Raw genomic sequence first — 27,989 nt, 5'->3', positions numbered from 1 at the left:
GACAACACGGAACACGTCTTTCTAGTAATGAATTGAGACAAGCATTATGGTTGGAAAACATATGATTGATTTTCCTATAAAAATATTTCCTCCATATAAACAGTTTTCAGATGGAAAATAACTCAACGTAGAATCCATCAGATCGAAGGAAGACCGTGAGCAGCCATCATCTTTTGCCTGTCTGATTGCAATGCCATTGTTGCCAGACTTTGAGTGCTAACGGGATTATCAATGGAAATTATTTCTTAATGAGCGAATAGTCATACTTTTGGGGAAAAAACTGGAATCAGACAAGATTCACAGTTAATATGTTCCGATTCAACATTGGAAAAAATATCGAAGACGTCATGGAAATTTTACGGTGGAAAGTTTTCTATCGGCATTCCATTTCCATGCCTACCTAAATAACGGATAATAAGAATTCCAAACATTTTGTGGATCTGTTTTCAAGGACATGTTTCAGTCATCACTTGTTTATGATTGTGTTTATGAAGCACTAGAGGGTATTGCCGTATGTGATTCTGAAATCGTGCTTTATTATTTCTGCATATATACGAATGACTGTATGAGTGAAAGTTTCTGTTACGCCCTTTGGCAATCGAACTCCATCACCCAACAACAATCGATAGCACAGCACAGCACAGATAGATATCAACAATATAAATCCATAAGTGAAGTTCACATCATACGAAGTTCTTGAAGTTCTAAAATTGGATCTTGAATTTCTAAATTATTGCTTGGAATTGTACAGTTGATTTTGAATTGAACGAAAAAAAAACAAACTGCGTGGATTCTAGAAAATCTATCAACCTATTCATTGAAAATTTTAAATGTGGTTTTTGTTTTGATTTTGCGACACTTTCAAAACAAATTTTGAGTTTTAAATGCTTATCGATTTCGGTTTTTGTGCAGATTTGTTTTATGGTACGAACTATAACAAATTACATACTCTTTAAAGATATATCTTTATTGTACAAAAATACTCTTTAAAAAAATGGGTGGGTTATATCTATGATATAACCGCAAGGTTGACGTGGGACTACCTTAGCTTAGTAATCATTTGTTTGTATTGATCAAATTTTTGATTGAATGAAACAATTTCCGAATTCAATTGAATTTAATATATTTGCGTTGTGAGACCGTGTTAGGGAAACGCACTCTAGTCTGCACAAAGGCAAGCGAGTACAAAAGTACTCGCGGTTTGCATGTATTTGCAATGCCGATTTCCCCAGACACCTTGGTTTAGAAATCTTTATAGGTAAACAGACTCAGTCGGAACAAGAATACTCCCGAGCTGCATGAATTTGCAATCCCAATTTCCCTAGACACCTTGATTCTGAAGCCTATGTTGAGGAAACACATTTTAGTCAGAACAAAAATGCCCCCGACTTGCATGAATTTGCAATGCCAATTTTCCCAAGCTCCTTGGATTTGAAGTCTGTGTTAGGGAAACACATTTCGGTGGGAACAAAAGCTCCCCCTACTTTCATGTATTTGCAATGTCGATTTCTCCAACGCTGCTTGGTTTTGAAGTCTGTGTTAGGGAACATATTTCGGAGAGAACAAAAGTCCCCCTACTTTCATGTATTTGCAATTCCGATTTCCCCAAGGCTGCTTGGTTTTGAAGTCTGTGTTGGGGAAACCGTAAAGCCAATCAAAACGAGGCAGTTTGGGCGTTTAGATAATGCTAAACATTTTACAGTTATTCAATTATTTATCTAATGAAAAATAACATTTTATTAATTGTGATAGATGCGTAGAAATATTCCCTATCAATTGATGCAAACATCTTTCCGATCCAGTAGAAAATGTTCGAGTTATAAGCATTCGAAATCTTGCATTTTTTTCCTGCATGTTCAGTGTTTATGTTTCATTTTACCCCCCATATATTCCGGTTAGACGTAGTCCCACGTCAATATGTCAACTCGCCGACCCGCCAAAGTATGTCAAAAACAGTCAACTCGTCTTCTAATCTAGTATTCTATTTCGCACTGATTTCATTTTGAAAAAAAAATAGTACGATTCTGCCGGAAAACAAACAACTGAAAATACAACTTGAAACAATACAACTTGAAACGCGTCTATAATGTGTTATATATCATTAGACAGGATTTTTTTTTTGCAGTGAATATAGTGAAAAGGTTACCAATTTGACGATTAAAATGGTTATGTTTTCTTTCGATTGCACTAGCCACTCGCTTCCCAGACATGACCAAAACAAAAGCGCGTGAACCTATCCCTCTCTGACAAATTCCGGGAAGGCCTATAGATTTGGAATTCGCTATCGGGGTTACACTATAAATGCAAGTTGGGAGCATTTTCGTTCACACCGAAATGTGTTTCCCCAACAGTGACTTCTAAATCAATGTGCCTGGGGGAATCCGCTTTGCCAATATATTGGGTTGGGGAAAAAGGAATGTTGTATATTGTCAATATATGGCAACACTTAAACATGTCTTGTGCTGTACTTATCGCATCGGGTCATACTTTACGGCTATTTAAAGACGACAATCAGCGCTACAAGTGTCGTTTTGACAGTGTTGTGATTGTCCTTTTCAGTCTCAAGTTATAGCGCGTCAAAGATGGAGTCCACCAAGCAAGAAATTCGCCATATTTTACGTTTTTACTGCCTGCGAGGTAAAACTGCAACGAAGGCGGCCGAAAAAATGTGTGTAGTTTATGGGCCCGATACTGTAACGATTGGCACAGCACAGCGTTGGTTTGATCGATTTCGTTCTAGTGTAGTGGCTGTCGAAGATACACCCCGTACTGGTAGGCCAATCGTCGTAGAAACCGATAAAATCGTTGAAATCATCCAAGTAGACCGGCATGTGAGCACTCGCTCGATTGGCTAGGAACTAGGTATAGACCATAAAACCGTTTGGAACCATTTGCAGAAGATTGGATTCCAAAAAAAGCTGGATGTATGGGTGCCACACGAGTTGACGCAAAAAAATCTTTTAGATCGAATCAACGCCTGCGATGCACTGCTGAAACGGAACGAACTCGACCCAGTTTTGAAGAAGATGGTGACTGGTGATGAAAAGTGGATCACGTACGACAACCTAAAGCGAAAAAAGTCGTGGTCGAAGCGCGGTGAGCCGGCCCAAACCATCGCCAAGCCTGGATTGACGGCCAGGAAGGTTTTGCTGTGTGTTTGGTGGGATTGGAAGAGAATCATCCACTATGAGCTGCTCAACTATGGCCAGACCCTCAACTCGGTTCTCTACTGTGAGCAGCTTGACCGTTTGAAGCAGGCGATTGACCAGAAGCGGCCAGAAATGATCAATAGGAATGGTGTTGTTTTCCACCAGGGCAACGCTCGGCCTCACACATCTTTGATGACCCGACAGAAGCTACGGGAGCTCGGATGAGATGTCCTATTGCACCCACAATATAGTCCGGACCTGGCTCCAAGTGATTATCATCTCTTCCGGTCCATGCAAAACGCTCTTGGTGATACTAAATTGGCCTCAATAGAGGCTTGCGAAAACTGGCTGTCTGAGTTTTTTGCAAATAAGGTGGGGGGTTTTATAAGGGAGGGATAATGAAGTTGCCTTCTAAATGGCAACAAGCGAACAAAACGGCGCATATTTGACTCAAATTGGATAATTTTAAGTATGTTAAATTTCGATCAGAAATACGACATTTCTTTTTCCCCAACCCTTCTTCTTCTTCTTCTTCTTCAATGGCACTAACGTTCCTAGAGGAACTTCACCGTCTCAACGTAGTATTACTTGCGTCATTTTTATTAGCACTTAGTTGAGATTTCTATGCCAAATAACACGCCTTGAATGCATTCTGAGTGGCAAGCTCTAGAATACGCGTGATCACAGTGCAAGTCGGAGAAAATTTCTTTGACGAAAAATTCCCCCGACCAGAACGGGAATCGAACCCGAACACCCGGCATGTTAGTTATGACGCTAACCACTCGGCCACGGGAGCACCCCCAACCCTATATAATATAAAAATAAATTACACACTTTGAAAGTATTCTGAGTGCCAAGCTCTAAAATACGCGTGACCACAGTACAATTCAAAAGAAATTTCATTCACAAACTTCCGGCATGATAATGTGTGACGCTAACCATCCGGCCTCGGAGTACTAATATTTATTTTAGTTTTTTAAACTAATTTTGGTAGCCATTAAATTATCTGAAGAAATCAAATAAATAAATCACGCGTTTTGGTGGGAATGAACCATGGCGATAGGAAACACTGCCAGGAAGGAGATACACGAAGCATTTTTGATGTAGAGTTCAAAGTGGAAACTGGAATTCGTACAACTCATGATTGGATAGTTGTGAATGTAGATCAGTTTTATGTTTCAACTATGAACTGAGATTTTTAGTTCAATTCCCAATCAGTTGTGAATCTCCCTAGGTTGGAAATTTTTGAGATGCCCTTATGTGGATGTCGATACGGATAAGATCATTGTTTTCATTCACAATTTATGTCTATTTATAATGTTAAATTGAAAATTATGCCTCCAACAGAGCTAGATCGCTTTGACTTTTTTCATAATACTGGTTTCTTATTTTTTTTAAACATATATATTGTCTACACTCGATAAAAAATCATAGAGAACACGGAGGTTATTGAAAGGCATTCAGTGATATACAGCATTATAAAAGTACAAATTAATGTAAAGTTTCGGAATCTTCCAGCTACATATGTTGTGCAGATGAAAAAAGGGATGACCGAAAAAGAAACAAATCGTTTTTTTCTGTTTTTTAACCTAATTGCTTCTATTGTGAACATTTCATGGAATAATGTTTGCATCAGCCGGGTGCTATGATTGATGCTAGGATCGTTAGCAAAATCTCAAGCAGAACTGTCAGTGGGATACCCAATTCATATGAAAACAAAGGGAAAATGTCAGTGGGATACCCAATATGTTGGCTCCTGTCAGTTCAATGGGGGTTCTCTAAAGACGTCACCCGGCTGGTTTGCATGGCAAATCGAGAGACAGCCATTTTAATTACGCATCGATGTAAAAAAAATCCAAGAAAAACGTGTTGTTGTGTCCTACATTTTGATCGAAGTTTTGAGTAAATTAGAAGAGAACTTCATCACAACGTGTACTGCGCTGCCGTAATCTCGTAAAGTGACGCAAGCGCCAACATTGACATTTTACGTTTTTTGTTATAGATCGATAAAGAATACCAAATCCTTCCAAACAACTGTGAACATTTACAGAAATGTGAAAAAATTACCAAGAAATGCCAAGTATTCTAATCAAAAACAGTCCATCCCCATGTAATGTTACTTTTATAATAGCAATGTTGTTTCAGAATTACAAATCATGTACTAAGAAGCTCACAAAACCATGTACTTTAAATTCATAAAATCCAGCTCATCTTAAAGTAAAGTTATCCTAGATTGAAGTGTATTGCTGTTCTCACATATAGCTCATAAAGATTAGAACTAAATAGTTCAAACTCATCAATTTAATTGTTGATTACAAGGATTCCCTAATATGTAGTGTCTCTTTTCTTCAGGCATCAAGGAACAAAGCTTCTTGACGATGTTTACGTTCCTCGCCTGTTCAATTTCTCTTTCGGATAAATTGAAGCTGAGTGTTGATTGGAGGATAAATGTCTCGTTTGGTGAACAGCTGCACTCTTCTAAATGCTCCAAACGAAACGAAACACATCTTGTAACAAAACTCAAAACATCTTCGCGTAAACTGTATCGGTTTTACTTCGGATAATTTCGGACGGCATTATATTATTTAACACGGATGGTTTCAATTGCATTTTGAATTCTAAAAAATCAGTGCTGTCCATAATTATTACAATCGGGTTCTCAACTACGTTAACCTGCTCGACTCATGTTACAAAGTTGGGAAAGTATGTGAATTCTTCTCCCTGATCCTTCGCACAACGCAGCATGTTGGAGAAAATAATTGGAAACAGATTCTCACATACTTTGATGGATGAACGCCAATCGGTTGTGGAAACAGTGATTTAAATTTGCTGTTTCCACAACAAACTGGCCTTGGTGGCATAGCTTAAATAAAACTGCATTTTTTCAAAAATCAAGCCGATGGCAATGTTTTTCTATCAACAATACACATTTTGCACAGATCAGATTTTCGTTATATACGCGTATGCTGATTATACATGCAATTTTACAAAAGGTCTCGTACTGAAAATTCTTACCTCTGGCGCTTGCGTCACTTTGCGAGATTACGGCAGTGTGAGTGAAATGAGCTAGGTTTGACCTTTCTGGTTTAGTTGCAAAAATATTGTTTCAGTTTACGAAAGTTTCGGAAAAAACGGCATGAAACGATTTTTCTTTTTTCCCCGACATTGTTGTTCATTACACATATGCACATCAAATCAAAAATATGTTACTAGAAGTTTAAAAAAGTAGAAGGGTCTGAACCTAGGGGCACGGACGGAAGTTTAACATAGGACTGTGATTGTTCGGAATAGTTGTTTTTTGACGTAGAACTACGTCTTTCAGAAAACAGGTCACGTTTTTATGAAATAAAGTTAACGTTAATAACTATTTTCACTGTGAACGAATTCTCATGATTTGCATACCAATCGAATCGGAAATTCTCTAAGATTTGTTGGATATGCTATACATTACAATTCGCTAATCTCTAAACGGTTTAAATTCATGAAAACTGGAAGAACTTCCTTTTTTCCCATACATTTGTTCTGCCGATTTGTGTGCTAACCCTATCCGTATTTCGAATGCTTATAACTCGAACATTTCTTAACAGATCGGAAAGATGTTTGCATCAATTGATAGGAAATATTTCTACGCATCTATCACAATTAATAAAATATTATTATTCATTAGATGAACAATTGAATAACTTTAAAATGTCAAGCGTTATTTAAACGCCCTAACTGCCAAGTTTTGATTCGCCCGATTTACGGTTTCCCCAACACAGACTTCAAAACCGTTACCTGTGGAAATCTGATCTGCAAATATACATGCAAGTCGGGGGTATTTTTGTTCCCATCGAGCTGTGTTTCCCTAACACGGACTTCAAAATCAACGTGCCTAGGGAATCCGCTTTGCAAATACATACAAGTAGGGGTATGTTTTAGTGTTGAGTACTTTTGTACTCGCTTGTCGTTGTGCAGACCGGAATGTTTCCCTAAAACGTAGTTTTGAACTAAGAAGCCTGGGAAAATCGTCATTTCAGATATTAGAGGTTAATGAACTTTCGCGGTTCGAGAACTACGTAAACATGAGATGTGCAATAATTTCAGAGGAAAATGTAAAATACAATGATCGTTTGACAATTCTTCCGTTCACATATTTTGGTAATCCTAGGCATCATATCAAACATAAAAGGACGTTCATCAAATTTATTTGTAATGAAGAACATAATCTACTACAAAAATTTCGATGCATTCTAAAATAATATTCGAAGTGGTAAACACGTGCATTGCATAATACAATTCCGTAGTTCTACGTCGAAAATATGCGGTTGTGTCCTAGATACAACCCTCTACAATTTTTTAAATGTAATTATTTCCATTGTTCAGAAATCTGTTAGTTTATTTCTTTCGGAACTTCAAACAGTAGCCCTGAAAAGGGCCGTTTATTATATGTTCTCATAACCGTCAAACGGTTTGTAACGAACACAAAGGAAAATAAGCTTCTGGCAGGAAGTTCGATTGTCTAACCGAGAATGATTAATGAATATCAGTTTGACACATAACAGGGTTGAATAGTAGCTCAAAATCTCGTTCTCCGGCGTAACACTTCCGTTTTGAAAGTTTGAACTTACACCCCAGTATAGAAATGAAAGACGTAGACGTAGTCTGATGGTATTTATTATAACATATATCGTAAGAACGTAGTATGCATTTGAAAACTCTTAATAAACTTTACATTTTTCGTAGAGTGACCTCCCTATATACAAATCAAAGACGCAGTTCTACGTCAAAACTAGAAACTTGTAGCTTAAAAATTATGTATATATGTTATCTGAAAATATCAAAATGTTATACATTTCTCTAAATTTTTTTACGTGTATACTAGATAAATTGTTCTGTTTAAACCTCTGTAGGGGGATGGGATTGACCACTATCATCCACGTAGCTGCATTCGTGGAAATCATGAAACAAAAGTAAAGCTAATTAACTGATAACAATATTCAATGAACGATCTTTTTACGACCTTTTAACGACTCTTAACAATTTTTTTAATGGTCAGCTGCAATATCATGTGCGATTATCTATTTGGTACTACTTAGTGCTTATCGAAACTTTTTACTCACATAATATCCAGTTTCCAGAATGTTTAAGTCACATATGAATTATTCATACATTGGCCAATTTATTGTAATTGCAACGAAAGTTTGAAACCCCGACGAACTGCAAAACAGTGCAATCTGCCAACACTGCATTGTTTTGTGTTATGTTTTCACCGAGAGTATTTTTTATTCTCTTTTCAAACCTGTGTGCGATATTTTCACAAGGCAAGCAGGAATGATTTGACTAGCTAGCTGCTCGTCGTCCGTCCGTCGGATCTGGTGTTTGTGTGTTTTCCATTCTATGCTTTGTTTTGACTTGCTCACAATTCCCTGCGATGTGCAAAATGGTCGAAATATGGATAACACGAATGCTGCTGCTGCAAGTGTGTATTGGAGTGGCAAAGCAAAATGTATAACACACTTTTCTTTGTGAGTATGTTTCGTTTGAGAAATCAGCAGGTTTTGACGTTTTTCACGAGGATTGAATGAGATGCGTTTGATACGTGTATTGAATGGATATTTACCAGTGGTCAGGGGAAATATTTTGGTATTTATGTTCACATGAATGATCGAAGAATCTGATTCTTTGTCTAACAAACTTCGTGCACATGAAGCGGATATCGGCATTCAATTGGAATGCATCGATATTTGTCGCCAGGTTTCTGAGCTTATTCCATGCGAACGAATTAATTTTAACTAGCTTCATTATTGCGCTGTTGGTCTTTCTACGAACGCACGAATACTCTGTTACTACGTATACACACATGACGTCGAATTTCCTTCACTTTTCCTCGCTTTTCTGTTTCTTTGTAGGAGGCAATAATTTTCCACACCATTTAAGGAGTGTGCGGAGTGTAAAACTTCGAAAGTAAACACAAAATCTGGTTTGTCTCAACATCACAATCAGCTGGTGGAATGAAATTCACCTCAGAGATGTTGAACCTGTCAATTTCTATTTTGTTTGCATATTTGATTATCAGAAATAGCACACAACAAAATTGTTGAGCTTATCATCAGAGTGACTTTAGATGCTAGAGTGAATGGGAAGAATCATTGCTGCACATGTTGAGATGTGCAGCGAGTTCAAATGATTGAACAGAAAAAAATAGATTCTCTGTTCCAACCACAAAAAATGGGTAAAAACCCTTCACAAACAGCTATCACCACACAGGGATAGGTGTGCGAGAAGCGAATAGTTGTACCTAGCAGCAGCTGGCACGAGATATAGACAGAAAAAAAGACAATAACAATTGGTGATCCCCCACAAATACCAATGCACACATACACACGCAATGCGTATTAGCAAACTCTGGTCTGTTTTGTTTTTGAGTGCTACGACGCACGTTTATGACGTTGCTAAACAAAACTCAAACTGTGTCGATTCCTCATTCATTGTGTATGTATTACATAGGAAGGAATACATAAATATGTGCGTTTACTTTTTTGGGGGCTTCGATGCTCGCAATATTTGAATTGCGTATTTGGTATTTATTGGACTGCGTTCCTTAGCAGAAATTAAATAGTTTCTGTGAATTTTGACTTATTATGGCGAATGCTTAATTTTAGCATTGTGAATAGCTCTCGAAAAGTTACCGTTTTTTTTGTATTTGCCAACATATAGGGGAAGGGTGGTAAAGCGGACACCTTAAGCAAAAGTTGATTTTTTCGCGAATTTCACGAAAAATATATAGCCATCTCACCACAAATTGATAGTCTAAGTCTCTTTTTAAAATAACATTTGTTTTTGAGGCAGAAATTTTGTAAAATGAATGTGTCCGGCATCTTTGAAAAAATAAAAAGAGTCGAGAAATACAAACACTTGAAGGTAAAGATGGATAAGTGGAGGTCTTCAAATAGGCCGTAAAAATGATTGAACAAATTGTTAGAGGCGAATGAACTGCAAAGTTTAAAGCCTCTTAAAAACAAAGAAAGAAAGAAAGATTGAACAAAAAGGCTTGACTAAAATCATCTAGATGCGCCTTGAAATTTTTCTCATTTTTTCAAGTCAAATCTTCCGGCTTCCGGAATGACATATTCGGATTATATTCTAAAAACCGCTAAGTCAGCCATCTGAGTTGGTTTATTTCAGCCATCTGAGGCCTCTGAGTTAGTTTATTGAAAGTATGCTTCAGTCCGTTGTTTTCCCGCCATTTCGAAAGTCAATTTTCTGACCTCCGTCATGGACTTCCCATAGAATCTAGTTCGAGGAGATGTCGCATTAGCTCTTCTTCCTATTGCAGACAGAAAACTGTCGAAAGTGGTCCATATCTGGCATATTGAGGTTTTAGGATGCAATAAATGTTTCTATGGTGGTTAGATACTCCTCCTGCTCTCTAAGGGTGGGCTGTCATGCATATGAAACACAAATTTCTGCATAACTCGAAAACTAATCGAGCAAATGGAGGCAAATTTGGCATGTGAAGGTTTTACGAGACACGAAACGTTTCGATGGTGAATACACTCCTTCCCCTCTCTAATACAAACAAAGCACAAACTTCTGCATAACTCGAGAACTAATCAAGCACAATTTGGGATGTGAGTGTTTTTGAGTATGAGAAATATTTCTATAATGGTATGACACCCCTCCCTCCTCTGGAATGGAGAGGGGGTCCCATAACAATATTACACATATTTCAACCAAAAATATTCCAACCAAACATGGCAACTGAAAATTTTCGGAAAACTCGAAAGGAAAAAGGGAAAATTCGGAAAATTAAATTCCTATATGTTCTACAATTACATAGTGACAAGTGCTGTTAGTCCATTTGATGTTTGCGCTAGCGAAATTTATCTTTGTTCGTAACTGGAAATGGATTTTAATGTGATGAAACGCACTCATATATCTTCTCCTATCTATACCATAAAAATGGCTCGCCGGATGTATTGATAAGAGCAGAACTCGAGGAAGGAATTGTCCGATTTAGAGCTGTCTTTATTCTATCATATTTTCTGTATAAAACATTTATTCCATGCAACGGAGAAACATGTTATTTGCAAGTGATTGAATAATCTTGAACGGAAATTGTGTCTGAAAATAATCTGATATTGTAATGATGAGTGTTTTTAGAAATATTAGGAATTTTATTGTTAAAGGTAAATTCGACGGGGTCGAATAAAAGATCAATCAATGAACAGTTCTGCGATTGGACCCATTAACTTGCTCATAGTAAGGAAACGTGAATGTTTGAAGGTATTGATAACAAAAAACAAATTTTGGGCGGGACGAAGTTTGCCGGGTCAGCCTGTAATGAGATAAAAAGGTGAAACAAATAATCCCTACCAGTTGCCAATATTTTCAAAAAATGAGAAAAAAAAATCTCAAGATAATGAGGAATTTGTGATGCTTACTGATTATATATCGTGTTTGCTTGACAGTTTCACATCAGTTGAAAAGAGTTTTCTACAACGATTAAGGTTACGATAATTTTCAAACAGATCTTTGATCTTGAAAATTTTTTTGATAAAATTTCCAAAAGTCATGATCTTCGCATATTATCTTCAGTTGTCTATTTAGTAGAACTATTTGGTCAGCCTAGTCATGTGTGAATTGCATTCTTTTGACGATATCAGGAAGAACATTTCAAAGCTTTCTGATTGACACTTGTATTCTTTAATTTTCATCTGCAACTTCCTCAACCTGATATCTTCATCTATTTTTGATAGCCCTTTCTTTATACAGAGCTGTGATACATATATTATTTCTGCTTCATGCTCCGATTCCACTATTTGAGTCTAATGCCATAAATTTGGTTGACAGCGAAATGTTGTAATTTTGAACTAAATAATTGTTCTATACCACACCTATTTGCATTCAAGATTTGATTATTGTGATTAACGAAACGTGTTGCCGGGACTCAAAAAACTAAGATACTATACCTTACAATGTTTTTCAATGTTTTCACGGGTATTCAATGTTTTCACTCTGCAACCCTAATTTTCTGATCTAATTTTCTAATTTTCTGGATGCCAATCGAATATTCTGGTAATGTTTCAGTTTTCGGATATGCTTTGCCTAATCAGATCTATCTGTAATGTTTCATTGTTGATTTCAAACTTCTGTTTCAACAAAATAGCTAAATCTAAATACCGCTATGAGCCACAGACACATATGAATCACATATGCAGCGTTTGTCTCATAATCCTTAAGTGTTTTCTTTTGTGAAAAAGGGGTACTTCTGGCATAATTCGTCGGTAAAACGACACTTTCGTTTAGATATTTGAAAAAAAATAACTTGGAATATCGAGGCAAAACACAAAAACACCACCGTGGCCAGTGAAACAAAATCTCTAAATGAGGATAGTCGAAAGATCTCGTGAAAGATCCAACTGCTACTCTTTATATATTCACACAATTTTGGTCTTCAATAGAAAAGGTTTTACTCAAAATCACAATACACTGAAAATAATTTCGATTCTGCAACAAAATTGGATTTCTTATGAAAATCAGGACAAAGGTTGGATTGTGAAAAATGAATCAAGTCGTCTCAAATAGATCTCAAAATCTAAATCAGGACAGATGGTAACCCTAACCATATACAAAATAGTTTCAATTCAGGCATTAAAGATCCTTGATATACTGAATGTGTCTTATTATTGTAACGTCGAGGATTTTTCGATCTTCCAATTATCATACTCCTATACTTGCGCATACAGTCTGACAGACCGAGAATCAATGAGGTGGTTGAATAAAATGACTATTAAAACTGAATGAAGTTGAAGAAAACATATTTTCTTGAGTTTTTTTCATTCAATTATACCTTTTTTCTTTAAATAAATACCAATAGCTCCTAAGAATAGCGCAATAGCTATATTACAGAGACACGCACGCAGTCTGTGAGCATACGAGTTACGATTTTTCGCGCGAGTACTGGAGAGTTAATGAAAGATCCTGAGTATCAAAAATTTGGAACCATGGCATGAAAGTTATCCGGTTTTGGCAGTTTTGATTCCCCGGTGAGGTAATGTAACGTTGTGATGTTTTGAAAAATAAACTATATTTGTTAATTGTGACAAATCTAGTTTATTTTGTTTATTTGCCCGAATATTGGCCGAAAACAATTCGCCACAAACAATATTTAAATTCTTCGAATGGCGAAGCACTTTTTAAAATTAAGGCACTATTGAACTCAAACGCAGGCGGGCAGGTGCTGATTGACTGCAAACTTTCCAGACAGTAAGTGAATTTCTTTAGAAGAAATGACATTCTGAAGTTCTCGTTGTTTGAGAAACCACATGTATACAATCGTTTCTAGCTCATTGTATTTTCATTGAAAAACAGATATAAAGTAGAATTGTTTTAGTATTCAACATAAATGGTAATAATTATGTTGAATACCAAAACAAGTATGCATTTTTTTAATGGTGCACACCGTATTGTTTAGCGATTTGTGCTTTGGATTACACAATATTATACAGCTTATTGAAAATGTCCAGCCAGTAGCTCTAAATTTGTATCATTATATTTTTGTTATTTCCAACTTACTGATGTATGTTGTTGTACAGCGTTTTCTTAGAGGTGGTTACTTGCTATAGCATTCAAATAGTTGAACAACGTTAAAAACAAGCCGTAGCACACCTTTTTCAAATTTATCAATCGATAAATCAGTTAATTTAAAAAAAAATCAGTAAAGGGTTTAATTCGATTCGCGCACTGGAGGATTTTTTTAAATTAGCTTAACTTTTCTATTCGTCAGTACACAGGAAGAAATACAAACCTCAATTTGCAAAATCTATCATAAAAAACTAGAAGTGGGTTATATCTGTGATAGAACCGCAAGGTAGACGTAGGACTACCGCTGGCTCTGTAATCATTTGTTCGAAATTGCATCTGAATCAATTCTCAATTAATGAATGAAAAATTATTTCTAAAGATTGCTGAAAGTTTTCCTTGTTCGAGTGTGAGTGGATGAGTATGAGTGTCTTCCTTCGCTCGACCGCATTTACAAGCAAACATTTCCTCATGAGCATTCCATGCGAAAACAAAACAGAAACTGATGCGATTGCATCACCGGAACCGAATGTGAAAATCTTCTTTTGTTTCTACAGGTGCCTTGATTTTGCGTCCGTGTTCGGGAACACATTCCGATCACCACAAAGCAATCATCATCAATGAGCTAGATTGTTATGATTTCAATAGCCTGTTTTTAAAGCAATTTTAAGCTATTGAAACAATTCTTTGAATCAATAAGTGACAACCATATAACTCTTTGACATTTTATTTTTCGAATGAAGTGATTATTATACCACTCCATTCAGCCGGTAAAGAGGTATTAACGTTTACTCTCATCGTCACTCTCTCGTTTCCGAAACTTACACCCCGGTATAGAAATGAAAGATGTAGTCCTACTGCCCCTTACAAGGGCCAAACTTGGGAAACGGCACAGACTGTGCATTATGGTGCCAACGAAAATGGTCATCTCGACTTTCAAAATGTTACCCCATAAAAATGTTCATCACATCGAAAAAACACCCTATGCAAAATATCAGCTCAATCGGACTTAAGGGAGAGTGGCGCAAAGCGGTCAAAGTTTGAGTTTTTTGAAAATCGAAAAATCACCCAAGGGGGGAGTAAAGGAAATCGGAGTTTCCAAAACAAATGTTGATGCCAAATGTCTTAACACTAGAACTACCGAAACCGTCAATTTGACGGATTTCAAATTCCATGGTCACAAATCGGCACTCTGGGATTTAGGGGCTGTCCACATACCACGTGGACAACTTTAGGGGGGTAAGGGGTAAAAAAAATGTCCACGCTTGTCCACGAAGAGGGGGGAGGGGGTACAGACTTGATCCACGTGGACAGGAAGAACAAATATATCTTTTCAATCCAATCACCTATACATTTAAAATTGATTAAAATCTGTTACATTTTGAAGAGTTTCAAAACTCTCCGTATTTATCAATAAAAACGGATTGAGCCGTTCGAGAGTGCAGCTCAGTCAAACGTTCATATTTTATTCTCATATCGTTGAACTTTTTCAGTGGATTCTATATTCTAAAAATATCTCATGTAAACTTCCTTTGATCGAACTTTAATAGTTACGGAGCTACCATTTTGTCTCAAGTTCCGAAATTCTGATTTTTGACTCAAATTCCGATCACTTCATTGTAAAAACTGAATCAATGTTATTTTGATACCTATAAAAGTTATTATACAGAAAGGTTTACCCTGAAGAATATCGGGATTTTCATTATTCAATTATTTATAACATTTATGTTCAGTAAATTTAATTTCAAAATGAAGTGTTCGGTACAGCGTTCCGAAATCACTTAAAAATGTCGACTCTTTACTCCTCAATCCTTTGTTAAATGTAGATCTATAGATATCAGTGCATGCTTCCTACTTTATTATTTCATTCCTTGAAGTTATTTTTATAATTAAAAAATAATTTATGTATGAAAAATTGTTCTGTTCGTTTGTGTGCGCTCGAAAAGTTTGGTACTGATGGAGCTCATATTATGACAAAATATACAACACACTTCGATGATTGTTCTTGCTACTGCCAACACCTCAGGAAGCTTTATGATTTCCAGATGGAATAAGCACACTTCTGAAATGAAGCTATGAACGTAAATGTACTTTCTAGTATTGAATATGTATTCTATGTCAGAGCAGCATATTTTTTGAAAGTGTTTTAAAAATTGTTTTTGATGATGATTTTAAATCCATTTATTTTTATTCGATTGGCGTTACTCAAAATCAATCTTTGGAATTGTGTGGTTTAAATTCGGATGCGGATTGTTCACTGTATTTTGCACGTTTCCGTGTTGGGAAACCAGATAGACTTTATATTTTATCGCAGATAATATTAGGCTGTCAAAAAAGTCGTGCGGTATTTTTTTCTGAATTTTCATTTGTTCATAAAATTAGTTACAATCATCTGTTTTAAGTCAAATATGCGCCGTTTTGTTCGATGACTTGTTCCCAACGAGATGCCAACTTCATAATACCCCTGTTATAGAAGCTCGCTTCCTTATTGGTAAAAAACTCGGATAGCCAATTTTCACAGGCCTCTTTTGTGGCTAACTTCTGACTACCTAGCTCGTTCGCCATGGACAAAAACAGGTGGTAGTCATTTGGTGCAAGGTCCGGACTATACGGTGGATGCAAAAGAACCTCCCATCCGAGCTCCCGGAGCTTCTGGCGCGTCACCAAAGAAGTGTGTGGCCTGGCGTTGTCCTGATGGAAGACAATGCGGCCTCTGTTTATCAAAGATGGCCTCTTCTTCATGAGTGCTACCTTCAAGCGGTCCAGTTGTTGGCAGTACAGGTCCGAATTGAGCGTTTGGCCATAGGGAAGCAGCTCATAATAGATTATTTCTTGACAATCCCACCAAACACACAGCAGAACCTTCCTGGCCGTTAATGAGGGCTTGGCCACCGTCTGAGCCGCTTCAGCGGACTTCGACCACAACCGTTTGCGCTTCACGTTGTCGTAAGTGACCCACTTTTCATCGCCAGTCACCATCCGCTTCAGAAACGGTTCGATTTTGTTGCGATTCAGCAGCGATTCACATGCGTCGATACGGTCAAAGATGTTTTTTTGCGTCAACGTGTGTGGCACCCATACATCGAGCTTCTTTGTGAATCCAAGCTTCTTCAAATGGGTAATAACGGTCTGATGACTTATCCCCAGCTCTTGGCCGATGCTACGGCTGCTACTATGCCGGTCTTTCTCGGCTAATTCAGCGATTTTGTCGCAATTTTCAACGACAGGCCTTCCGGAACGTGGCGCATCTTCGACGACCTCTACACCAGAACGAAAACGTTGAAACCATCGTTGTGCATTGGAAATGGAAACTGTATAGGGTCCATAAACTTCACAAATTTTATTGGCAGCTTGAGATGCATTTTTGCCTTTGTCATAGTAGTACTGTAAAATATGTCGGATTTTCTCTTTATTTTGCTCCATATTTGCGACACTATAACTCACGAACGACTTAACCAAACAAAACACTGTCAAGGACTATATTATAGCAAAAATACCTTTCCAACAAGCTATAGTATGACTTGATACAATGAATACAACTAGAACTACGTGCTTACAACGACACCTCGCGGAACCGCAGGAATTTTTTGACAGCCTTATACAATAACAAAGTATTTCAAGCATCCAAAACTCAACTCATAAGAAAAATATGCTTAGTTTTGCTAATCGTTTCTCTGCCATAAAACCTCAATGTGCCACAGCAAAGCGTAACAGGGTACAGCTAGTAAAATTTGGAACAAATAAACTTGAATAGAATTAAAACATAATTTATGCGCATTTCAGTTATTTCATCAATTATTCTAGTAAAATAAGGAAAAATGTCCACTTGGACAATAGGGGGAGGGGTATGAAAATGTCCACGCTTGTCCACAGAGGGGGAGGGAGTCTAAAATCGAACTTTTTCTGTCCACGTGGTATGTGCACAGCCCCTTACCTTTTTTTTTGGAATGCGAAACGAAAAGTTTGGTTTAGGGTGCCAATAAAAATAGTTATCTCGATTTTTCATTCGGAACGTGCTACTACATGTTGATTTGCACGACAATATAACCTGTGCAAAATATAAGCTTATTCGGTCTTCATTTACTGGTGTAAGAAACGTTAAAATTTGAGGTTTTTTAAAAAACGAAAAATAACCGAAAATCGAGGTTTTCAAAAAAAAAAATTGTTGGTGCCAAATGTCTTAAAATTGCATTACTCGTCGAAACTTAAACTTACTTACTTAAAACTCAAATTTTAACGTCTGCGACACCAGTAAATGAAGTCCGAATGAGCAAAGGGTGCATAGGGTGTATTATCGTGCAAATCAACATTTAGTAGCATGTTCCGAATGAAAAATCGAGATAACTATTTTTATTGGCACCCTAAACCATACTTTTTGTTTCGTATTCCAAAAACAAACTAAGTCCCAGAGTGCCGATTTTTGACAACTAAAAATTTTCGAGATGACACTAGATTTCGACGTTTCATGCAATTTTAAGACATTTGGCATCGAATTTTTTTTTCGAAAACACCGATTTCCTTTACTCCCCCCTTGGGTGATTTTTCGATTTTCTAAAAACTCAAACTTTGACGGCTTTGCGCCACTCTCCCTTAAGTCCGATTAAGCTGAAATTTGGTATAGGGTGTATTTCGAGGTGATGAACATTTTGTATAGGGTAACTTTTTGAAATTTTAGGGTCGATTTTTTCCCATACATTCATTAGCACCCTACTGTGCGTCTTATGTCACACAATCAAAGAGAAAGTTGCTCAGAAGAACCCATATTTGTTGATTTTGTGCACATAAAAGTAATTAGAGGAGCTTTCGATAGAAACTCGTGCGAACCTCTAATAAATGCTTTAAAATATTTTTTATTGCTTATTTCTCATGTTTTGTTCAACAATTCAACATAGAATTGAGCTGCACATTATTTCTTACGTTTCGAAAAAATGTGATATAAGCGAAACATTTTCAGAGATAAATTCGAGAGTGAAATAAACGATACTTCACTGTATATATTTATGTTTTCCTGATATTTTTCACGTATCACGAGATGTAAGACTTTAGAGAATTAAGCCAGTATTCTATGAAAATATATAGAGTAGTATCCCAAACGAAGAAGTGTACTGAGATATAAAATCTTCAATATTATTAATTTTTTTAGTATTTTTTAACAGTGTCAATATTTTTTATTTATTTTTGCTATTTTCTTATTTATTACCCTAATTGTTTTAATAAAATAAAGGTCAATGAATACCTTCATACGCCCTTATATAAAATCAGTTGTTTTCAAAATTAATCATATAAAGGTGCCCCTCCCCCCTCTCTGAGGGGGGCTGCCATACAAATTAAAAACAAATTTCTGCATTACTCGAGAATTAATCAAGCAAACTGAACCAAATTTGGCATGTGGAGATTTTAGGGGACAAGAAATATTTCTAAAGTGTTTCAACACTCCTCTCTAAGGAGGGGCTGCCGTACAAATAAAACACAAAGGGCCTGGCCGGGTAAGTATTTTTTTTATTTTTTTTTTCAAATTTTTATCTCGGATCTATTGAGGATGGCGCGAAATAAACGAAAAAGTACGTTTTTCACTATAGATCCTACGTCAAACCACATAGGGGTTCAAAAAAACCACCAAAATTTCTTATTTAATATCCTTTACAATATTTGCCATACAGCTAGTGATTTGGTTTGGGGGCACTTTTTACTCCCTTACCCGGCCAGGCCCTTTCTGCATAACTCGAGAACTAATCAAGCAAATGGAACAAAATTTGGCATGTGGAGGTTTTAGAGTGCAATAAATGTTTTTATGGTGGTTTGACACCAGTAGTGAGGAATTAGGGAGATTCCTGCCGTGAAGCACGTGACCGACTGTTCCTTATCGGTCCTCCCCCAACAGCTCCCGCAGGTGAGTGTGGGCACGATTCGGCCGACAGTGGTCTGGCTGACACAATGTAGTTATGAAGAAATCAAATTATCTAAAATCTGTCAGTGTCCATGTGCTATATGAATTGTCTCATACCAGAAAAACAAAAAGAAGAAAAAACGAAGCAGTGGACCAAAATAGAAAGAATAAATATAAAAAAAACTAACGTTTAGTTCAGCGAATATTCTTAAAGTGCAGTAACAAATGCTGTTAGTCCATTTGTTGTTTGCGCTAGCGAAATTGATCTTTGTTCGAAAGTGGAATGTGGAATGTGATGAAACGCACTCCTATATCTTCTTCTGTCTATATCAATAAAAAAGTATCGCCGAATGTGTTGATAAGAGCAGAACTCGAGGAAGGAATTGTCCGATTTAGAGCTGTCTTTGGGCTTTCATATTTTCTGTATAAAACATTTATTCCATGCAACGGAGAAACATGTTATTTTAGAAATTATTAATTATTTTAGAAATACTAGCAATTTTGAAATAAAAGGTAAATTCAACGGGGTCGATTAAAAGATCAATCAATGAACAGTGCTGCGATTGGATCCATGAAGTTGCTCATAGTAAGAAAATGTGAATGTTTGAAGGTATTGATAACAAAAAAACAAATTTTAGGCGGGACGAAGTTTGCCGGGTCAGCTAGTATCTGAATAAATTGTTTTGTTGCTTATTTGAAGTGGAATTGTTTTTTTTGTGGATGGGAGCATTTTCTCATTCGGTAAATCATTTTTTCTCAATGGAATTAACGATTGTTAGTGTGAAAGTGGGAGTCATCGATAATCAGTAATAAATGCTTCTCATCGTATTCCACCTACACCTGCTAAATGTAACTGTAGAAAGATGGCAACAGCTTTGTTCTAGTGCCACAGCTGATCGGATCACCAACACAAGCAGCAGCAGCAGCACACTGCTATCCGCCGCCGCATAGCTACCATCTCACATTTAGTAAACCGAGCGCAGTAAGGTCTGCGAATGTGTCTCCTTTACAATATAATAATAGTAAGGGTGTGAGGCAAGCAGAAATTAACGCTGGAAGAATCATCTTGATGGAGAGAATCTCTGGTCACGGAGGAATAGAACAGTGCAATGACTACACCATGAGTTGGTGTCTGTTTTTCGTTCAGGTACTCAAAATTTGCACCAGGAAACGATGGAAGCTCCTTCCTGGTTCAATGTTTGCACAGTAATTAATCTTTGTGCTGACGCTTGTCTCTTTGTTCCGTCTGCTCCGTATAAAACTATATATCGCGGATGATTGGCGGCTGATGTTTCAGACTATACTCTCGATAATTGCCTTCAAATGGAGCTTTGGATCGGCGTAACAATCGGTTGACGAAAATGGGATGGACTCAATCAAAATCCATTAGTGTCAATGAAAGTTTACAATTATTTATTAATTGGTGACTACATTAATCTAATGTTGGGTTATCTAAAATCTGAAAACAAATTTACTATATGTAATTTGAGCGATACTTGACATATTTCCACGCTTACAGATACACGACTCTGCTAATCTTAAACCTATGTTTTCATGTCATATCGTTAGAAATTAAAGAAAACCATTCATTCCAATGAAATTAAATTTTCTTGCCGTTTGCGAAATATATGTACATGTGTATTTTTTTTTGCTCTAGTAGTAGATGGAATACAGAATAAGACAGCCTATCGAACCTTACGACGGACGTTTGGATCGCCACGCGATGCACTTCCCTCTCACAATTACAACACGAATGCAACACAGATGATGTAACTTTGAAAGCGTAAAAACACCGCTAGCTACTGCCCCAATCGGATTTGATATTAAATGTAACGTGAACATTGTTGTTTATGTTAGTACATCAATGTGACGGACGAGCCCGCACACCCACAAATGGTTGATGATGATGATGATGATGATGCTTACGGGGTACGCAAACAAATCGTAATCGTACACGACAACGTGTGGAACCACTTCCGACTGCTTGTTTTATGTCGAATGCTACCAGGTAATAGAAATGAGGTTTGTGGACGAATCCTTCACCTACCGACTCCGCGTTAACCTTAACTGCAAACAGTCAAGGTAAAGTGGAAGCTTATGGTGCTTTCCCTCGCGCCCAACAAATACACTGGCGGTTTTAGTAATGACGGTTTTAGTAGACGCGTGTGTTGAGTTGTTACTATTTTTTTCGGTTGCTAGAAGCACCGTGAAACGTTGCAAATGGAGCTTTGGCGATTAATAGCAGAATGAATTATCGTGACTCAAATCAACGCGTTTTTCTCGGCTTCAATCAATTGAATCTGCATGGTTCCGATGGACAGATTTTCTTTTTTCAAATCAACTCTTCCACCCTGGGTGTGAGAACTTTAGTTGACGACACTGTCTTCAATGCTGTCAAAAAGTATCTCGCGGAGCGGTAATTTTAGTTTCGGAAATAGTAAAATGTCACACGGAGCCATATCGGCAGTAATTATGCGTTGGATGAACGTGGGATCAGGATTTGATCGTTCAAGCATGGCTGAAGACATGATTGATGATTGAAACTTGATTGCGATGAAATTTTGGAAGAAAATGTAACTGTTTTGGCACTAGTTGTGCTGCAACTTTTCTCATGCCCAAAACATCAACCAAAATATGACAAACGGTCTCGTGAGAGATATTTAGTTCACGGGCTAGCTCTCTCAAACTTAAATGCCTGTTTCCGAGCACCATTCCAGAAAAGTGTCTAAAAATGACCGCCTTTGGCCTTGACCGCAAAATGTGCCCTTTTTTCGGCATTTTCCATCACTTTGCCCAATGTTTCGGCCGATATGGCAGCAATTTCTTGTCGGATATTGTCTTTCAGTGCAACCAGGGTCCTTGGTTTACCAGTGTATACCTTGGATTTTAAATATCCCCATAAAAAAAGTCAGGAGGCGTCAAATCAGGTGATCTCGGTGGCCAGTCATAATCGCCGTTTTTCGATATTAATCTTCCGGGGAACATTTCGCAAAATCAAGTCGACGTGGTAAGTCAGATGGGTTAAGTTGTTGAGCCATTTGAATTTTATACGTAAACATTTTCAAATCAACACGAATTATGCGTCGGAGAGTGGTTCGAGCGATGCCTAACTCTTGCGAACGATGGCGACCTGATGTCGATGGAGTCTCTGCAACACTGGCTCGAACGGCATCAATATTCTCGTCGAAACGTCTTGGTCGTTGTCTGGACAGATTACTGGCATTACCAACACTACCAGACGATATAAATTTGGCATATAAACGACGTATAGTGTTGTCTCCAGGCGATGTTTTAACTTTATTTTTATTTTTCCACGCACGTTTAGTTAACACAATTGAGAAGTTATTTTGAATGTACAGCTGAACAATTTCAGCGCGTTGTTTAGGTGTGTATTGTTCCATGGTTAAAATTGTACTGAAATGACGCTTCCAACGCGGTATGACATTTGTTAATCTGACATCTCTGTCAAAAGTTATGGGGTTGCCAGATGCTTCCACTTTAAATGGCCCACCCTGTAGTTTGTTTTCTTTTTCTTAGACCAGCTCCCTTAAATATTTTACATTTGCAACTAGCAAAAATGAGTATATTCGGTGAAAATGGCAATCGACGGGTAGGAAGCAAGATCGATCAATGACGTAAAAAACACCTTTTTAATTTTTCTATCTATATATATTAGGCTGTCAAAAAAGTCCTGCGGTATTTCCGCGAGGTGTCCTTGTAAGCGCGTAGTTCTAGTTGTATTCATTGTATCGAGTCATACTATAGCTTGTTGGAAAGGTATTTTTGCGCTATAATATAGTCCTTGACAGTGTTTTGTTTGGTTAAGTCGTTCGTGAGTTATAGTGTCGCAAATATGGAGCAAAATAAAGAGAAAATCCGACATATTTTACAGTACTACTATGACAAAGGCAAAAATGCATCTCAAGCTGCCAATAAAATTTGTGCAGTTTATGGACTCGATACAGTTTCCATTTCCACCGCACAACGATGGTTTCAACGTTTTCGTTCTGGTGTAGAGGTCGTCGAAGATGCGCCACTCTCCGGAAGGCCTGTCGTCGAAAATTGCGACAAAATCGCTGAATTAGCCGAGAAAGACGGGCATAGTAGCAGCCGTAGCATCGGCCAAGAGCTGGGGATAAGTCATCAAACCTTTATTAACCATTTGAAGAAGCTTGGATTCACAAATAAGCTCGATGTATGGGTGCCATACACGTTGACGCAAAAAACATCTTTGACCGTATCGACGCATGTTAATCGCTGCTGAATCGCAACAAAATCGACCCGTTTCTGAAGCGGATGGTGACTGGCAATGAAAAGTGGGTCACTTACGACAACGTGAAGCTCAAACGGTCGTGGTCGAAGTCCGCTGAAGCGGCTCAGACGGTGGCCAAGCCCTCATTAACGGCCAGGAAAGTTCTGCTGTGTGTTTGGTGGGGTTGTCAAGGAATAATCTATTATGAGCTGCTTCCCTATGGCCAAACGCTCAATTCGGACCTGTACTGCCAACAACTGGACCGCTTGAAGGTAGCACTCATGAAGAAGACGCCATCTTTGATAAACAGAGGCCGAATTGTCTTCCATCAGGACAACGCCAGGCCACACACTTCTTTGGTGACGCGCCAGAAGCTCCGGGAGCTCGGATGGGAGGTTTTTTTGCATCCGCCGTTTTCATGATAGTTTGAGACCCTTCCCCCTCTCCAAGGGGTGCTGCCATACAAATGAAACACAAATTTCTGCATTACTCGAGAATTAATTAAGCAAATGAAACCAAATTAAGCATTTGGAGGTTTTTTTAGGGTGCAATCAATGTTTGTATGGTAGTTAGACACACCACCTTCTTCTCTAGGGGGGGGGGTCTGCCATACGAATAAAACACAAATTTCTACATCACTCGAGAATTAATCAAGCAAAAGAAGGCAAATTTGGCATGTGGAGGTTTTAGGGTGCAATAAATGATTCTATGGTGGTTAGATACTCCTCCTTCCTCTCTCAGGGTGGGCTGTCATACAAATAAAAAACAAATTTCTGCATAATTCGAAAACTAATCAAGCAAATGGAGCCAAATTTGGTATGTGCAGATTTTAGAGGGCACGAAATGTTTCTATGGTGGATAGACACTCCTTCCCCCTCTCTAAGGGGAGAAGAGGGGAGGGGTCTGTCCTTGTTATCATGTTTTCTGTATTATGTTACATTTATTCCATGTAACGGAGAAACATGTTATTTGCAAGTGGTTGAAAAATCTTGAACGAGAATTGTCTCTACAAATAATCTGATATTATAATGATGAGTTTTGGTAGAAGTACTAGGAATTTTTTAGTAAAAAGTAAATTCAACGGGGTCGATTAGAAAATCAATCAATGAACAGTTCTGCGATTGGACTCATGAACTTGCGCTTACTAAGAAAAAGTGAATTTTTGAAGGTATTGATAACAAAAAACAAATTTTGGGCGGGACGAAGTTTGCCGGGTGAGCTGGTGTTATATAAAATAGTCTCAATTTTTAAAATGTAATAAACTCGATGATCACAACACCTCCAAATTATCAAAAATTGAATTCATCAATGTTTCGCCATCAAGGAGTCATTTGAATTGTGGTATAGTATGTTTAGAAGGTTCGTGTTAGCAATTTGCATTTGTTAGGATGCTCTCTAAAAATCGGTCTAGCCCTTAAAAAGTACTGAATTTTTAAAGCTTTACATATTTGGGAAAAACTTATTTTCAGACCACCATAATTCAGGAACGTGTATGCTAACGTATTATGAAGAAAACCGAACAAAATTTCAATTTGAAATAAAAATGCTGCATAACTTATTTTTTAACTTGTTTGTCTATTTATGTAATGTAACTCATTAACAAAATTCACAAGTAGAAATCTGCTCCACATCGTCCTGATTTCCTGACCTTTTGGGGAACTTACCTCATAGCTTCCTGAATTCCAAATGTTTCAATAGTTTGTAGTTCCTTCTTGAATTTGTTGATAAAACGTTGGCATTTTTAGCTCGATAACCGTTATGATATACCATCCGCTTCAAATTTGCCCAGTAAGTTTCAAAAGGGAACATTCGAAGGATTACATTCTTTCGGGATGAACGCGGTATCGAGCGTTGGCGCGAATCCACTTAGTTTGCATTAGCATAATGTGACGATGCTAAGTCTGGCCAAAATACTACTTTTTTATTTTTGTGGTACCTTTGGATAAATATTTGGAGGAGACATATACTTTGTCACATAAATTTGCGCGTGACTGTCAGGCTCTTCTTGAAAAAACATCGGTTCGCTTATTCCACGCTCACTGATGGCCATCCATGACATAACCTTAGTCAGATACTTTGACTTTAAACTTCACATCTGATGCTGCCGCTTTATCTTGGGACTCGTAGTAGGTTTGTGGTTGCCATTCATTACCCTCTGCGGTAACAAATGTCTCATCGTCCATGATACACTTATATTCCGAGGAAGCAGCGAAAAATGTTCGAGAAACTGCTCGTAGTCTAGATTTAATTGTACTGGACTGCCTTTCGGTGATCGCAGGAGCGTGTTTTTTTCGCTGTCCGTTTTATACTCATGACGTGCAAAAACTTTATCACCGTTTTTGGATTCACCTGATATTTTCTTCCCAGCTCACGATATGATTTCGCCGACCGACCAACCATTTCTGTCTCCAATTTCGCTCGAACTTTGCTTGTAAGAAGCATTTTCGTCAAGAACCGGATTTCCTTTTAAAGGTATTTCCATCCTCGAAGAGTTTGATGATACGGTATATACAGTTTTTTTCGAATCCAAGATCCTTGAAGTAGCGAAACATTTCACGTTTAGACTTTTCTTTGTTTTGCTCACAAAATTTGAAAATTAATTTGAGACGGTCTGTTTTTATGAAAACAAAACGTGTGAGGAAACGGTTGTGCTATGCTACAAGTTTATGATGCTATAGACGAATTTCATGTTTTCTTTGAAAAAAATATAACTTATCCTAATTTTGTTTAAAGTCAAGATAGCGATATAGTGTATTCGACAAAGTTTTAGATCTTGTTAAAATATAAACTTTTGTCGAACACATCAACTTTCTATCCTTTATAGTTTTTGGAATATATGTATGTCATTTTTGTATGAAGACTCCTGAAAAAAATTATGTTTTGCTCGTAACATTTTCGTGTATAAATTCTCATTCTCTTGACATGTTTCTAAATAGATAAAAGTTAGCAGACTATTTAAAATGCGATAATTTATACATAAAAATGTAACGAATTGAACATTAATAGCATTTTTTCAAAGAAAAACATAAACTAGTTGTTGTTCGATAAACTTTTTCCATGTAAATGTGCCCATCGTCCGATGCATGGAAAATGTGTTGGAAATTTTAAGGGCTATTTATGTCTATTTTTTTTCAGAATTTTAAAAGCATATTTTTTGGAGAAAAATGAATTTTAATTTTCCAAATATTTTTTCTCAATGAAATTTTTCTGCAAAAAAATTCTTTGATTATTCTTAATGAAAACCAAAATAAAGGGTGTGGCACATCAAATTGCATCACGGAAAAAACGCTGTAGAAATTTAATTTTTAGGAATTATATCTTCAGCTTTCGCTTTAGAATCAGATAAGAGTGTATAGATCACGTTGGCCATGCTTCACTGTCAATTTTTCGTAAATTTGGAAAAATGTCGTCGAACGAAAAATAGCGTCGTGAATTAATCCTGTGCACTCATTTCGAGAATCCGGAGTTGTCACATCGGGACATCGGTAAGATGCTGGGAATCGTCCAATCCACGGTCAGCAGAGTACTAAAACGATACTTCGAGAACCTAACCATCGACCGGAAAGTGAAGAACGGCAAAAATGGATGCTCCGTCAGTGAAAAAGATCACAAGCGCGTAGTTAAGCAGTTTAGACGTGATCCGAGAAGTTCGGTCCGGGATGTCGCCAATAAGCTGAATTTGTCAAGTTCATTCGTCCAGCGGACCAAGCAGCGGGAGGGCCTGCGTACATACAAGGTTCAGAAGGCTCCTAACCGCGACGAAAGGCAAAACATGGTGGGGAAGACGCGAGCCCGGAAGCTGTACACCGAAATGCTGACGAAGCCGCATTGTCTGGTAATGGACGACGAAACCTACGTCAAAGCGTTATTCAGCTGCCGGGCCTGTTGTTCTTCTCCGCAGAGGACAAATTCAGCGTTCCGGAGGAGATTCGCAAGCAGAAACTATCCAAGTTTGCCAAAAAGTACATGGTGTGGCAAGCGATCTGCTCTTGCGGAAAGCGGAGCGCCCCCTTCGTGATGACCGGCACGGTAAACGGGCAGGTTTACCTTAAGGAGTGCCTACAGAAGCGCTTACTACCACTATTGAAGCAGCACGAGGGCCCGACCATCTTCTGGCCGGATCTCGCTTCGTGCC

The 27,989-nt window shown here is 37.7% G+C and overlaps 1 protein-coding gene across 1 annotated transcript in view; it reads left to right on the top strand.

Moving 5' to 3' along the window:
• Positions 1–27,989, top strand: part of LOC129768540 (ran-binding protein 9) — a 57,106-nt gene that overhangs the window by 1,117 nt on the left and 28,000 nt on the right. The gene's annotated exons all lie outside the window — the stretch shown is intronic.

Source organism: Toxorhynchites rutilus, chromosome 2, assembly GCF_029784135.1.
Source record: "Toxorhynchites rutilus septentrionalis strain SRP chromosome 2, ASM2978413v1, whole genome shotgun sequence".
Classification (NCBI taxonomy): domain Eukaryota; kingdom Metazoa; phylum Arthropoda; class Insecta; order Diptera; family Culicidae; genus Toxorhynchites; species Toxorhynchites rutilus.
This window is presented reverse-complemented; position numbering and strand designations above follow the sequence as displayed.